The sequence below is a fragment of the Lepeophtheirus salmonis genome, chromosome 1 (genome assembly GCF_016086655.4).
Source record: "Lepeophtheirus salmonis chromosome 1, UVic_Lsal_1.4, whole genome shotgun sequence".
NCBI lineage: Eukaryota > Metazoa > Arthropoda > Copepoda > Siphonostomatoida > Caligidae > Lepeophtheirus > Lepeophtheirus salmonis.
In genome coordinates, this window is record NC_052131.2 from 3,375,596 (window position 1) to 3,393,227 (window position 17,632).

Consider the following 17,632-nt stretch of genomic DNA (forward strand, 5'->3'; position numbering starts at 1 on the left):
TGATGATGATTGATATTATTGGTATACACGGGACATGAACACTCTTCTTTTCTTTTTCTTTTTTAAACTTTTGATTTTCATAATTATCATATAAGTGTTTGAAACATTGACTTATTCATTAGGAATGAACAAAACTGTGTTATACGGTTTGGAGGGCAGGGGGGATGGGAAAAGACTTAATTTCTACTTTCTATTGTTTACCATCCGTTAATTGTACACCATCAGTCGAAGTTAGTATATTTGTTGGTAAACTTCGAGCAAACGAGGATACTACAAGCTGGTCCTATATACCTGAAGCATCAATCCGTCAAAGATTGGGAATTGTACGTACAAAGACAGTTAGTTTACTCAAGATTTTCTATATACATTACATGTCAAACCCTAAAAGATTATGTGAAGAAATACGGAAATACTTTTCTGAACTCAATGAGTGCTTTGATTGTCAAGAGGCAATAGTCTGCCAACGCTGCAAATACCTCAACGCCGTTTTCTGTTTTTCTTTAAGGTGTGATCCATTGAATAGCATACTTACCAACAAAGATAATGAAAAATTAGAAAAATCATCACTACCGAAGAAAAAATGGAAGCAGTTAAGAATAATGCTATTTAAAATAAACAAAGCACCAGGGCCCTCCGGTTTTACATTTAAATTCTAAATAAAATATGTTAGCCCTTATTCTTCTTCTTTTCTACGAGAAAGTCATGAAAAGTAGGATACTTTCACAAATTCGCTTCAGAGAGACGCATTGTCCTAATACCTACGCCAAATAAGGACCGTGCAGAGTTGAAAAATTACCAGTCCCTAACCATGCAAAACTGCATATAGATAAAATTCTTCAAGACACTCATAAGGTTGATGAAATTCCAAGTGCCGAAACTATTCAAAATAACCTGAAAAGTCTCTGTTAAGCTGATGACTTAACGTTTGTCTTTCGTGGCGGCCCTCTCGTCATTATTAAGTCAATTAGGAGTACCATGAGTCTTCTTTGTAATTTTTCTACTGTTTCTGGTTTGACTATGAGCCCTGAAAAAACAGAAATACTCCGTCCATTTGGGGATGTAATAGAAAAAGAATGGCTAAACTTCCGGATTACAAAGCATATGAAGCTCCTTGGGACCTGTCTTGGAAAGTCTGGATGCTTATAAAGCAAAAATGAGATCGTAAAAAGGAATGATTAGGCCTGTTCCTTCTTTAATAAATTTAACCTCAAAATGTGGGGGAAAATCATTGTATGGAAAACATATATTTTACCAAAGGTGTTGCACCTCGTATGCCCTACTTCATACAGTAAGAAAATCTCCAAAAAGTTAATAAAATACATTACTTAAGATGAAAAAGATAAAAAATTTATCCTACGCAAGTCTTCATGACCCACTGAAGAATGGGGGGCTGTTAATAATAAATATATATCTGTAAGGTAGAAAACAGTAAACTTGTACTGGCTGATGAAAATTTGGAGGAGCCATGAGCCCTGGTGCTTCATTTTTAACCATTTAAAAAAAAATAAGGAATAGATGTTAAAAAAAAACAACAGGCGAGCTAAAAAATAGTCCTCGATAAACTTTCCCAATATTTCAAGTTTATAAAACTGCTGAGGGAGAGCTGTGTGTAAGTTGTCTCAAAACTTGTAATCTCCCTTGGGTGGGAGTTGCCCATACACAAACGTTTTAATTTCCCTAAAGTATACACAGTTTCCTTCAATATCGCTGCAGTGGTTAATTGGTCAACCTCACTGATAAACCAAATGGCTCAACTTTCCTTTAAGAAAAGACTTGGGAATCTTTCTTGGCCAGAAAGGACAATAGTTCCGTTCAGAATGAGAGTATGTATGGCCTCTACGTCGCAAATTAGGAGGACGTTCCAGACAAACACACTAGACCTATTTAGTATCACTTGTTAAGGAGAAGAATCCCCACAAAAGAGGCATCAGGAAGTGGTCAAGTAATAAAAAACCAATTTCTCACATCCTTAGAAGAATTGTTCAAATACCACCTGTTGTCTAGAACGCTGGAAGTACGATCTAAGTTTTTTGATAGCCAGAAAAGCCTTTTTATTTTCTGCACAGATATGAATGAGACAACAGATCATATTTTTAGGAGCTGCAAAGCACAAAAAGTAAGACACCAAAAAGTAACGGATAAATTGTTGAATAATTTCGGAACACATATTGGTAAGGAGGAAAAAAAAACCCCAATGGTCTCATGTTCGTATAGACACAATATTTCTGACTTACTTTGACGAAATCTCTAGACAAAATATCCTGAATTTAATTATGATAAAGCAAATGGGAATCTCATTCAGACTGGCCTGAGTATGTATTACACATATGCAAAAATGAATTTGACATTTGTGAGATGTCAACATATTAGCAGGGTGAGATAAAATATAGAAATCGGGGAAAAAAATTATTTTACTTTATAAAGAATCAGCAATATCTTTTTAAAATCACTTGCTGACCTACGTTATCAAGCTTGGTAATGTACAGAGTGGGTATTCAAAACTTGCAGCAATATGACTAAATTACGAAACATAAAGTTATTCAATATAAAACATCTCGAAACCAATACGTGATATATTTAAATATTATATTAGCCTATATTTTTTTATACAATATGTCTAACTTCACAAGCAATAATAGCCTCATCACGAAGACAAACAGATTGGTAGCTCTTGGTAATGAAGGTTGTGTCCATGGTGTACCACACTATCATGATGGGAGCTCAGAGCGAATCAAAATTTAGATTCAAAGAGGGGAAAATATTCTTTTCCAAGACACTGTAAAGTCCAGGCAGTTAAAATCAGTACTGGAGGAGGGCCACAGAGAGACAGGCCACAAGCCAAACTTACTTTAGATAATACAATGTGTTTGGCTAACAGTCTCTGCAACCTTCTCAGGATTGACAATGACGCAGAGGGGATCGCACATGGGTTGCTGATTTTATTATTGCTCCAACATTTATATACTTAGAGACATGGGATAAAAACAAACGCTTGTTTTTTTGGGGTTTTTTAGCTGTCGTTTGCTTGCGTAATTGAATATCTTACATAATAATAATGGGTAAGAAATTGTAAATGCCATTCCCACTCAGTATTTCACAACAATTTAAATAAAGACACATTGCATTTATTATAGTAGTTAATTTTCTTTCCGATATCGATTCACATCATCAATAACTAATTAGTATGTTTTGGGGCGAATCTACTCTTGACGGCTTTGGAAATTTAAAATGTCGTAACACAATATTTCAGGCAGAGTTGAAATTTTTCTAGCATTGCTGGATTGTAAATACATTCAGGCTGTCCGGTGGTTTTTTATACTGATAGTATTGCTGACATAGATTGTCTTTTTTTTAAAAAGGAACCTTTACTAGACAGGAAGAAAGGATATTGGCTGAGATTAGCAGATTAGAAGGCTCTGTAAACATGTCATGGGGAAAGGGCCATAGCAATAATACAGTCAATGAATATGTGGAAAATATTAAAAGGAAACAAATTAGAACTAGAGAAAAATTGCCGGCATGCATAAAAATACTAGCGTGTGGGTGTAACATAAATAAAAGAAGAACTCCTCAAACTTTCTTAATTTTTATCTTCTCCCTTCACATCCATTTTCTCTCCTCTCGGCCAACCTTGTCCACCTGGACTCGTTTAGTGCAGCCAAAGCTAAACGACTGTGGGGAAAACGTTATGATACTGTGCTACAGACAACAAACACTGTAATTTGATTACTACGTTCAAGGTCACTTGCTCGAGATCGTTGGTTCCCCCAAAACCATAAAAGAATTCGTGGTTCGAGTGCTTCCTACCCAATTTGGACTCCACGCACCTGGCTAATTTCTTATATTTGGCTGCAATCTCTGAAATTATGTGTTATTGTCTTTTATTTACTACATTCCTTGCAGATTTCCCGTTCGTCCTTGAAGAGCCCTTCTGTGAAAAAGACTCGACACGAGATACAGTATTTCAATTACATCTGTTTTGGTGTAAGGATGTGATCCCAAACACGTTTGATGAAGTCTTGAACTCTTTTTGTTTCACTTGTAGCCTCTTTAAATTTGTCTGTGTGGTCTTGCCAAGAGATGTTGTCCCTAATAGTCCATGCGGCCAATTTGAAGGGGTCTCTGTCTTTTTTCCTTTTTGGATTGAATGAGTATTGCTGGAGTTGATTCTTCAGCATCACCAATAGAGGATGAACACTTCTTGCATTTAACACATCTTCCACCGTGACTAACCCTTACTATTTTTCAGTTTTTCAAATAGAAATATGGTAATCAGCTCATTTCCTTCGATTGGGGTCCCTAAGCTTGTAGTTAGCCAGTATGGTCCTCGTGATTCAATCGGAACGCTATTTATTTCTCTCATCGGCGACCACTGTAATCAATCTGGATACTTTTTACCTTTTAGTATCGCCCTTTTCTACGGGAACCCTACATGTCGGGCCCTCCTCCTCCAAGATAACAAAAGGAGATGCCACTGTAATTTGAAGTAAAGCATTCCCAAGCCTCCACGTTTCTTGGGAGTGAAGAAACAGCACGTCCCTACTGTTTTTGAGAGTCGAACGAAATCCATTCCTTTTTTCCTCCAAGTATGGCACAATGTCTCATCATATGGTGTACATCTCAGGATATGGTTTACTCTTGGAATTACCATTTGATTCCAACATTTGATAGATTTGCAAATAGTACTACCTATCTTCCTTAGGTTTTCTTCCTCCCACGCATTCAAGAGCATCACATCTCGTTATTAAATGTACAGGAGATTCTGGTTCTTCTCCATACAATCTACATGAGTCATCTTACACTAAGGGTTTGGGCTTAAGGAGTACTAAACTCGTTTATACGTATAACATATTTTTATCTATTTTTTTATCGTAAATAAATATTCAATTGTTGAGAAGAGATTGGGGATTTTCGTTATCATATATTTTGAATACCATACAAATGTAGACAAAAGTAGTACTATACATGGTGTTTTTATAAAACGTTTCCTGTAAGACTACTAAATAAAAAATATTTATTTGGTTTGAACGTACATAAAACTCATGCATAAATTACGTTGAAGGTTGTTAGTCTAAATAAAATATTAGCATTATTTTAGCTATAGATATAGTCTATATTATCATTATGCTCAAGAGTTTGTTAAAGAAATGTTTCCCGGTTGGTGGAACACAGATCATTTATAAGTATGAGGTTGCTTCAAAAAGTAAGGTGACTTTCTATTTTTAAGGCAAATATTAATGTATTCATCAATATTTATGTTGTCCCCTTCAAAATAATCCACCTAAGATATGGTATACGAACACTTTTTCCAATCATCTATGCACTTTTAATGAGCACTTTTTGGTATAGCCTTGAGCTCTTCCACCGATGCAGTCTTTATCTTCTCAATCGTTACAAATATCTGTCCTTTCATAGGTATTTCAGATCTGGGAACAAGAAAAAGTCACATTGGGACCAATCCAGTAAATATGGTGGCTGAGGCATGATTATGGTGTTGTTTTTGGTCAAAAAAATCTTGACGATTCTCTTGATAAAAATTAATCAGTTTCGGAAGAAATTTTGCTGACAATCGTCTAATTCCCAAACGTTTGGGAAAAAATTATGGTACGAGCCAACCGATATGTCAATATCCTCAGCAAATTCTCTGATAGTGATTCGATGGATTTTGTCTGTTGTTGACGTTCTTGGGCGTCCTGAGCGAGGCTTGTCATTGCCATCTTGGAAGAGTTTGTACTACTTTTAAACCTTTTTTTTTTACTCAAAGCAGTTTCCCTGTATACCATTATCAACATTCTTAGAGTTTCTGAGGAATTGATATTATTTTATATAAAAAATTCATTGATCCATGTTTTTCAATGGTAAAAAATTGCCGAACACGCAATATACTTCTAACCTTTATACCTTTCACAAGCCAACTAAACATAATATATAGCTGAAACAGTAAATATATGTTCATGGGGAGCGTACTAATATACAAAATAAATAAATCGAGCATAACAAATACCCGCGAAATTTGAAGAGTAACCTTACTTTTTGAAAACACATTGTTTGTCGTAGAGAGATGATAAAAAATTAAAATATAATATCGTATTATTCCCTACTCATGAATACTTCAAAATTATTATGTAAAGTAAAATTAATAACTTTAATTAAGTTTATTTGCAATCCTAGGACAAGTGTGCTAATTCCCCCTCCCCTGTTAAAACTGACACTGCCTCATCCCTCAAGAATGATGATGTAATTAATAAATGGACAGATAGAATTTTGAACATATTTTAATTTAATTTTATATTAGTCGTACTTATACTAACATCTTCTGTTTCGGACCATTTTGAAGATGAAAAAATTATAAATAGAAAGGATAATATACTCCTTATTTTTAAAAAGGAATTTGAACTTTATGCTATTTGTGAATTCAGTTCTTCTCCCTTTTTTTCCTTATCAAAAATTATAGCTACAAAATTGATAATTTTTATTTAAAAGTGTTTTTTAGTGTCTCTTACTCCTAGAAGTATTTTTTTCACGGAACAAGAAAAAGTCACATTGGGCCAAATTTGGTGAACATGATGTATGAGGGATGCTTCTGGTGTTTCTTTTTGTTTTGTTTTTTGGGCCGAAAAAATATTGACAATTCTCTTAGTCAATACTTTTTCCAACTAAAATTACTTATAATTATAACTGAGGAGAGGGTGTCGAGTTCTTAGTTTGTTTTTTATAATAAATCTATGTATGCATGTAAGTAATAGGGTTTTGACACGGTCCTTGAAGAAATTTTGTTCAATTCCGGTATTAAATGATTTTTTCTATACCGATTGGGATCGATATTTTGGTAAAGATTGCAGTTTTAGACCCTGGACAAAATTTACTAATTTTCAAATCGTGGACCCATTTTCCGCTATAGCAGTGATATACAAGGTGTCAACATATGAAAAACAAAAAACTTCATAATAGGGCGGGTAAAAGGAAATCCGCTATTTTTCAAATAAACAGTTCTAGTATCTCGCGCTGTATAACTGTAATCGGTTTACACCAGATAGCATTAGAAAGATAAGATTTCTGAATAAAAAATATTTCCAAACAGTTAGTGATTTTTTGACTCTGTATTGTTTGACTGTGCGTCAAAGATGGACACCATCAAAGAGAAAACATCCCATATTTTACAGATTTTCTTGGAAGAAAACGTTTATTCCGTTCTGAGATTTTGATGTCAGAGATGCACCACTCTATGAAAGACCAATTGTCCAAAGTGTGGATAAAATAATGGATATCTTCGATCCAACTATCATGCTAACTTGGTTTTGATTGCAAACATAATGACTTTCTTTATTATGAAATTGTGTCTATGTTTACAATTGGGAAACACATATGAGTACAGACCAAATTAATTTTTTTGTGATACCAAACTTGACCAAATTTCTCCTTGGACTGATTTAGACTCATCTTTTCTTTGAGATTGTAAGAACATAAACTTCTTTAAAGAAACAAACTAGTTTGGTGTAACAGAAGTTATTGGGATCTCAAACCGATCTAGGATTTTCAGCGGGACACCCAACACTAATACACAAATCTATGTGATTTTAATATATAAAAATTCAAGGCCTTAAAAAATATATATATGTCAACATACTCTTATTTTACGCATGAAATAGGCTTTAATACTTTTGTCCTGATAAAAACATTTGGTCCTTTTATCTAATAATATAGATTTTTGTCCAATTTCACAGTTGAAGGACGACATCATATAGTACGGAAAAACTTTTTATCATGAAACACATTAGACCTACCCATTTCAAGAGTTTATTTCAGAAAAGAAAAAAAAATGAATGACTCCATTACTTTTGTAGATTCCAGGCTTTAAAAAAATATTTTCAATTTTCTAACATGCTACCCCGAGTTGTATTCCAACACGTTTGTCGAATAATCACCTCAAAGATCGGAAAAATCCCTTATACTGCATCTCTATTTCAAGTCTTTGCACTTTATATTCAGACAAAACATAAAAAGGACTGCCTATTTCAAGTCAAGCCTCAAGCCTTTGATTATGTTATCAAATCTAATCGTAAGTCTGGAGTCCCAGTTCCTGCATTTGAATCAACTATTAATATGACACTAAGAACTGCTAATTATATATTAATTTAAATATATTAAATTTCATTGAAAATTATCTCACCTCCGTTGGTCAACTACACAGACAAAGGGAATTTATTCTCTTAATTTTCTTTTGAATCCATGAGCAAAGAGACTTTTTACATCTTTTACTATCATAAATATATCTCATGAGGCAACAGCAGCCTTTTTAATGGGTTCGGAGCTCCGGTAGAAGCAAAGAATATGGAATGCCTAGTTAAGTGGGATAGAGCGGAAGAGTCCTTCAATACTCGTTGAAGGAAGACTTCAGATACTTGGACACGACTCCAAATCCTTTCCTTTGGATCCTTCAGTACTTATGAGTAATCTTTTTAAGAACTCATCCCAGAAGTGTCTCAGATATAGGACGTCGGTCGTATCTCGTTTCTTAAGCAAAATTATCAATTTATTGGTAGTTAATTTAAGAGTAAAAACATGGATTATGTATTGAGTGAAATATTATTGCATGTTGGCATTCACTAGTTGGAGCAACTTGAGACAGCTCTTAAATGAGAAAGTTTTTTTTTTTTTTGGGACTTGTGAGAAGCATTTGAACAAAAAAAAATTATCAACATTAAAATTGAAGTTACCAGTAAAGTACCATTAACTAAGTTTTAAAAGGTATTGGCAAAGTAGCATGTTTTGAGCTCATTCAAAAAAAGTGGAATTTGTGTTTATTTATTTCCTCTCATAGACGTGCATATATAATCTAACAATACGTCATGGTGGCTAACCTACTTTCCTTCGAAAATTATTCAAATTGCCAAAGCTTCCATCTCATTTTATAGTCTTTCGATAGAGACAGGTAATATTTTCTTGCTTCTGGAAAAGCTCCAAGAAAAATACCAAATTTCAGTTCCCCTTCTCAAAGCTAATGTGTTGAAATAATTTATTTTTGTATAAATAAAAACTTTACAAGTAATTCCATCAGGCCCACAAGTTTTTAAAACTTTCTCAAAACATTCCTTAATATATTGTTGAGAAAAATCAAACTCTTGAATTTTAGACGTCTAAGGAAACATTTTATGTTATCACTAATAATTATTTGAAACCGATCATTAAAATACCCAATAATATCTGTGCTATTTGCTGTAACAAAGAAATAACCTTGAATAAAAGTGTAATCTAGATTTTGATTAAAATGTCTAAGTTTCTCTCTTTTCCTGTCTAACGCATACTCTTAAAAGTGATTGTAAGAGTCTGCGTTAGACGCTTAACAATCTTCCTTTGTGATAAAAATATGCCAAACTTCTTTAAAATGTATTTTTGAATTATAGTTTACAACTTTTCTTCTTGCAAAATCCAACTTTAAATAATTAATCGATTTCTTTTGAAACTATATCCAACTGACTCATTTTATGATTTGAAGTAGGTTCAGACAGGTATTTTTAGATGTTGACGAGGAAAAATTAAGATGATTCAGTTTGTAACAGTCTTTTTTCTAGAAAACTGAAGATTTTTTTGGATATTTTGCATAATCCTGAATTTTTAATCTCGAATGAATGCCCCCTTTTTTTTAATTTGATCAAAGGAAAAACACTTTTGACACTGAAGTTTTGTTCCTTAAAATCTTTGTTTGACAAGTAAATCCCTGATAAGAAACGATATGTGGAATTGAGGCTGGATCAGCCATAATTACCATGGTAATGTCTCTATCTCTTCAAATCACTCTATTACTTTTTATTTATTCTCAGCTGATTCATTAATGAGATTTTAATTCGGGTAGTGCTCAACTGCCAATTCAAATTGTTTGACCATTCACTGCACCCAACTTGTATATTCATAGCAAAAGATGACACTCTATAAATACATTTGATACTCGGGCCTTAACGAGTCTTAGTATATGAAATTAAAATAAACACACTTAATTATTATACATCTTCCTTTATTAACTCTCTCACTCCGTCTGGTCCCTCTTCCAATCAGGGGTACCACTTACCATTTCTAAACATGCTTACTACACTTCCCCCTTTTCGAAAAACAAAACACACAAAATTATAGATTAAATGTATCCATATGACACAAAGAATATAAAAATTATTTTTATTCTGATGTACTCAACGCAGGTTTTAGTCGGCTGATACGGATTATTAATTCTGGAGATCCTTTTATTTTCATTTTGAAAGAAAGCCATATTTGGCTGTTCATTATATCAAAAATTCTACTTTCACTAGAACATCCTCACTTTCGAATCCAGAAATTAAATTATCATGAGCCTACTTTAATGACATGGGAACTGAATCCGACATTAACTGGACGGCGAATTTTACTTTCATTTTGCGTTTGTGAAAAGAAACATGAAATCCAGTCAATTTATTCCCAAGTCTAAGGCATTGTCTGGTTTGGAGAAGATGAAGATTCTCCAGGTATGACCATCTTATAATTCCTTTATTGGACGAAACGATATTTTTGTATTCAGCAAACCAATTCTTTAGATTTTCAGCCATGTGAGATGGACAGGAGGGACATTATCTATTATCACAATTGATTTTTTAAAACTTTAATTTTTATTTGCCTTTGTAGTCTTTGATGCCTTTGTTTATAAAATAAACTTAGCTCCTCTCTTTATATATTATACGTCGGGGTCACCATTGTGGTACTCGGGCCTTTACGAGACTTAGTATATGAAATTAAAGTAAATACACTTAGTTATTATGGATCTTCCTTTATTAACTTGGTCACTCCCTCTGGTCCCTCTCCCAATCAGGGGTACCACTTACCATGTCTAAACAATGTTACTACATACATAAACACACGCAAAAAAAAAAATGTTGTTCATGTAAAATTGAAAAATTCTTTAACTCTAAAAAACATCTTTTAAATTGATAATTAGCATAAATTAATTATATGACATTTTAAGGTTCAACGATAATACTTTAACGTTAAATAAATTAAATATTAAAAATTTAATTATTTACTCGTATGAAGTATTATTTTTTTCATTTAGTATTAATAAAATTGTTTTGAAGAGGAATTTCAAGTAATTAAGCATAAAATTTAATTAAATTTGTAAAATCATATTATTTATCATACATATTTACACAAAAAATTATTTTAATAAAATATAATTTCCTACATTTTTCAGGGAATAATTCAATTGTTATAATTAATCCTTGGAGCAGTAAATCTGCTCTAAATTGATGTATATACATTTTACAGTCTGTCATATTATTGTAATTTCGTTTTATAACTAATAGCTCACTAGATACATTCTTTTTTTTTAATGTTCCTTTAATTGGTGAGATGGAGTTGTACTGATTAAGTATAGCTAAACATTATAATATTATATTTACTCCATCTTATCTAGGAATATTGTGTGAAGTCAATATAAATAATGTATTTTTTTTTCTCTTGTAATGACTGGGGCGCGAAGCTACGTACATTGAGTTCAATATAATAATTTCTCCCGAGTTCATTGTCCATGAGCTACGTCGATTTCCAAATTCAACAATTCTATTTTGAAATTATATACATACTTTTTTTGGCAATTTGTAGATATAAATAATATGTTATTTTGTGTTAGTCATTTTAGTAGAATTTGTATCTTCAATTTACCAGCAACAAGGTAAATTTCTGCACTATACTTAAATAAAAATCGTCTAAAGAATTTGATGCCTAGAACAACTACGTAGGCTACTATGTATATTTCTGGCCTATGCTACACTAAGTGTTGCTAGGTGTAATTTGACATTTCCTTCGGTAAGTTTGACATTTTTGTAGCAAAATTGTACTGATCGTTTTGACGTACGACCGTCATTTGTGTTGTTTACAGTGATTAGTTGAGCAAAAAAATGGAATTAAGTCGGGAACATTTTCGTGCGATCATTTTTCACAACTTTTGACTTGGATTATCACGACAAGTGTGCATTGATGAACTTAAATCTTTGTATGGCGATGAAGCACCATCATATAGTACTGTGAAAAGCTGGTTTAATTAATTCAATCGTGTCCGACGCTCGCTCAAAGACGAATTCCGTGAAGGTCGTTCAAAAACGGATGTTGTACCTGAGAATATTAATGCCATGCGTGAAGTAATAATACAAGATCGTCATGCATCTTCTTCTGCCAGCATACATTCCATATTGCATGTACACCTGGCCGTTAAAAAGATTTGTTTGTAGTTAGATCCCGCAAAATTTGACAATCGCTCAAAATAAGCTCGTGTCGATTTGTCCAAAGAAATCTTGAAAAATACGTTTGCGGTACTTCAAAAGACATTGATAAGATTGTCACAGATAACGAAACAAGGAATCTATGCCTATGATTCCTAAAAAAAAACAATCGACCGTGTGGGTCTTCGAAGACGAGTCAAATCCAAGGAAAGTTGTTTGTGTAAGAAGCACGTTGAAGCAAATGGTCGCCTGTTTCTTCGGCAAAACTGGTCATATGGCGATTGTCCCACTTGAGCATCGTAGGACGGTCAATTCTAAATGGTACATCAAAATTTGTTTGCCTAAAGTCTTCGGAGAAATTCAAAAAACGATCAAGAGAAGACGAATCATTGTTCACCATGGCAATGCGAGCTCTCACACATCTGCTCAAACGTGTGCCTTTTTGACCGGCCAAAATTGATGAGTCATCCGCTGTACAGCCCTGACTTGGCAACCAGTAACTTTTTATTATTCCCGCACATCGCACGTTGGGTGGTCAACAATATTTGTCGCCAGAAAGCGCTTTTGAAGCGTTTAAAAACCATGTTTACTACATATTATTAAAATCTACATTTTATTCGATACTGTATTATAATATTACTTAGTAATAAATGATTAAAAGAGTAGTTATGTTAAGTTATTATATTATTTCTATGAAGAGAAATAGCCAAAATTTGTTTACAAAAGTAATAAAATGGCCAATATATATATATATATATATATCTTATATAAACGACGAGGGGTCTATAAGAAATTGTAATCCTTTTCTTTTGGAAACGGAGCATATGTATAGAATAATTTATTACTTTGTGTATTTATGAAAAAGAATTAATTATGAAATAGCCATGACGTATCAAGGGAGAAGCGGGAATAATGGACAACTAACAACATAGTGTATTTTTGTGTTAGCGAGATAACGCCGCGTGAAACATATACTTTTAAAATGGATTCTTATCCATAGCCAATTATAGTGAATGCAGGAGATAGGCAATAAAAAACACTCAAACAAGAATAATCTTATAATCCCTTTTATAGATTTTTACTTGTATTTAGTAGAAATAAATTTATTGCACAATTTTATTGCAATGTTTCTTATGCAATGTGTGCAATATCTACATTTTTTTATCTCCCTTTTCAAATATTTAGTGTGCAAATTACATCCATTGCATGAAAAGCAATTTTGTTTTATTTCTCTTGATTTAAACACCCCATTCTTTTATCCATGTGGCAGTTGCCGATCCGGATAAAAAGATGTAAATTATTTGTACTATCAAAGTTACATTATGTCCCTTATAATTGAAAACAAGTAGATTAAAATATAAAAATGAAGCAATGGAAAATGATAAGTCATACCTTTTAATAAATTATTTAAAGATGATGAGGAAGTATATTGTTTCAAATAATTTGTTGGTAAAGATAAAATTGATTGACTATCTTCAGTTAAATTAATAGATGGTTTAAGAGAAGAAGTTGAGGGAAGCACGAAATTGTTATGGTGAGAAGTAAATGATCACAAAAAATTGTTATCCTGAAAAGAAGGAACATTAACTAATTCTGTGTCAGATAAGTTTGATATGTTTTTTATTTACTTAAAAAATATCTTGTTTTTTTGTTTTGTTTTATCACAATAAATTAAACTAATGACCTTCTTCTTTAGATATTCTTTAGATTTTTTCTGGTAATACATTTTTGCCAAAATATATTTTTCAGGAATAAAATTTATAGGAATAGCTGTGTACTATTGGGACATTCCTGAACATGTACAACTTCAAGAAAAGTAGATATGTAGGTAAATGTTTGATAATTTTTTATTTCTTTTAGAGGGAAGAAATAGTTATCTAAAAATGTCTTCCAATTATATCATTGAATTTGTGAGCATCTGTTTTTCATGGAAGATATCCCACAAAATTTAGTAGATGCATTTTGGACTACTACCATTAAATCTTCAATACAATCGGTGATTATAGTATGATTTTGAAATGACAGCGAAGCTGTGGTCTGGCGAAAAATTTGAATGATATTCAGTAAGAAAAGGGATTATAAATTTCATAAAATGCACCACAAATAACAATGTTTGGCACAAATGCAATTACAATGTTATTTTTACTGGGGCCTCTGGGTAGGAAAATCAAATGTGGAAAGTGGAAAAACTTAAAAAACTTTTTGCGAGAATTATCATATTGAATTTCAAGACGCATAATTGGAATTATATTCTGTAGTTCACGGTATAAGGGAGATGCAACATAATTTTACCCTTTGTTGTATGTTTCCCATAAATATTTTAGATTAAGATTATAAAGACTGAGAAAGTTAGAAATAAAAATGTTGCTATTCAGGCTCATCATACATATATTGGACGATCCTTCATTCTCAATAGCATATAAAGATTAATAAAATCAGTTTTTCCCAATTGTATTGACGTGTCAGGAATTGATTTAGCTTCAGAAAATTCCAAAGTTAATAGTGTAACATATTCTTGATGATTTTTGGCATATTCAACACTCGAATCGTAATCTTTATATGAGTTTGGACGACATGGTGCAAATGATTTTTAAAAGTATCATTGATGTTCAATGTCCAACCAACCAAAGGATTAGTTTGTAGAGATTGTTTATATTTATTATTGGCAATCCTTCCAATGACTCAGAAACATATAGATTTGAGATCATAATGAAATGCAACACTTCCCGGTACAAAAATACTATGATCCTTCATTAGGTTATCTAGAATATGTTACATACCCTCACACCTTTCATTTATATTTTGATTGTACGAGTTTTAGATAGATTTCTAGTCAATTTATGATGTTCATGTTTGAACTCCATTAAGGAGTATTTTTGTAGTACCTGAACTGTAGATCTTCCCATAGACAAAAAGAAAGAAAAATTCCTCAAATAAACTCTCAGTCCACAAATTTGGGATTTGATCTTCCTTATCCAAGGCAACAAAAAGTCCAAACACATGGGATATATGACTCAATGGAGAAATAGAAAACGTTTTTTAGCATTGATCTCCCAAATAATAAACGTCTCCGGGCCTCAACCAATTTAGAAAAGGAGGTTTTTTTTTCAAAAGAATCCAAAGGTCCCGGAAACAAGATCATCCATTTTCGATTAACCTTTTAATTCATTGTCCTTCTTACATATACACATCGTGAAATGTGACGTTTCCATATTCTGAAGGTTGGATCTCAGAGATATAGCTAATGGATGAAGAACAAATCGGGGAACTCATGACAATATTAATATACCTAATCAACAGAATGATGCCGTCAAAGAATTGAACTATATTATAAAGTTAGGACTTCATTTCAGATAAGCCGGTTAAGAACCCAATCATACTAACATCATTATATTCTTTCTTATAATCCAATTTCATCCTTTGTCATCTTTGAGAGGCATATCGGCTTCACTCTTGCATTGTCATGTGTTAAATATCCATTTAAAATAAACTAAAGATTCTAAGCTGTATTAACATATCTTGTTTTTGTGATTTCTTTTCAGAAAAAGTGGTAAAATTTATTGTTACAATAATATCCTTGTCTTTGTTATGAAGCAAAAACAGCTAAAAAAAGATCAATCCAGTTTTCTCCTTTCCTGCTATTTTTTTTTTTTTTTAGGATTATCATTCTTTGTTTTCATCATACAGCAAAAATGAAATAATTTATGTATATATATTTATTTATGCGATCTGTCAATTTGCAATATTGATTTTGAAAATGATATAGAAGAGTGTTATATAAAATAAACAATTTATAATTATTCACATATTAACCGTAGCACACAGCATTTTTCGAAATTATTAGACGTTTAGACGTAAACGAACAGTCAAAATTTGTTTTATTATTATAGAAGATAAATTCGCAACAAATCCTCAGTGTTACTCTCTGTTTTTCATGAGCACACTAACACGTAGTTACTAAATACTTAGATTTCTTCTCCTCAAGAATAAATTAATAATGATAGCAGCTTGAGGAAATAAAAAAAAACATTGTTCAGGTGATCAACAAATACAAAACTTACAAGCAAAAAAATGTTTAGGATTTATAGCTTTGAATTTATGTACTCCTCTATTATTTTCTTTTTTGTTATGACGAACTGAGCTATTGTTACATACGCTCTTTGCCAAAAATGAGAACTTATCAGACAATCAAACAAGCAGACACACAGACAAACGTTGCTTTATTGATATGGAAAATGACATATTTTTCTGGGAAAAAATTATCCCATATAAATATGATTACTTAACGATAGTTGTCATATGATTTTTCATTGAAATAGCATGTTAATTCGTCTAGAAAATTTGTATTATAAATTACTGCTAGATATTTTTTGAGAGTTTATAATATGTTCATTACTTTATTCAGCATCCATAAAAATTATATTAGTGGAGTTAATACGTTAGAAACTATCCACTTATTACTTTTTATTATAATTGGATACAAATTGAGCAAGTTATTGATGTTCAAGTCACATTATTGCCAAATTGTGACATCTTTTTGTGAGGAAATCAATAATTAAATTTGATAAATTTAGAGGTTCATATATATATAAAAAAATGGACAAACGATCTTAAATTTTGTAGCATTTTCAAATTTAATTAATAATTACATCCAGCAAAAAACATTAGCAAATTCTGAGTTATGTGACTATGTTTTATGAATCTTGTGGACTTTTTGGCATGGAATGAGTCACTGTTCAAATTAATAACAACAAAATAAATTGAACGCATTTTAGTTAACACACATTCCAGTTATAAGTCACAACTTTTCTACTTCATATTATACTTATATGATCAGATATCAAATCTATAGAATTTCTTTTAATTTTTTGACTTGTATAATTTAACTCTTACATTAATAATTTACCAATAGAATTTCAACAAAATTAATTAATAAATTAAACTATAAATAGATATGTGTCTGAGTTCTTTTTAACCACTAATGTAGCCTCCCTTAGAAACAATTATGGCTGGAGTTTGAATAACGGACACTGCAGGCCCTCCCCTTGACATTCAGCCAAAAGCTGTAGTCGATGGCGTTGGCATCTAGGCTGTAGCGGCCCAAAAGTGTCAAAAAGAGTTCAAAAGGTTCTTGCATGGGAGGAGATAGGTTTTTTTCATTGCTGGTGTCAAAAGTGTCATCTCCACGATCACAATGCTCTTTCCACCCACTTTTTGATAGCTCTCTGGACAGTCTGATGTGAAACTCCAAGATCTCTTGTATGGGCTCTCATGGAGTTGAGGAAATTGGCCCAGACTGATTTCTTTAGCTCCTCCGGGTCCAGTTTACCTTTTTTGATAGAGCCCTTCTTCCTTTCCAACATTTTGGACTTACTGATGGGGTAGAAGTTGAA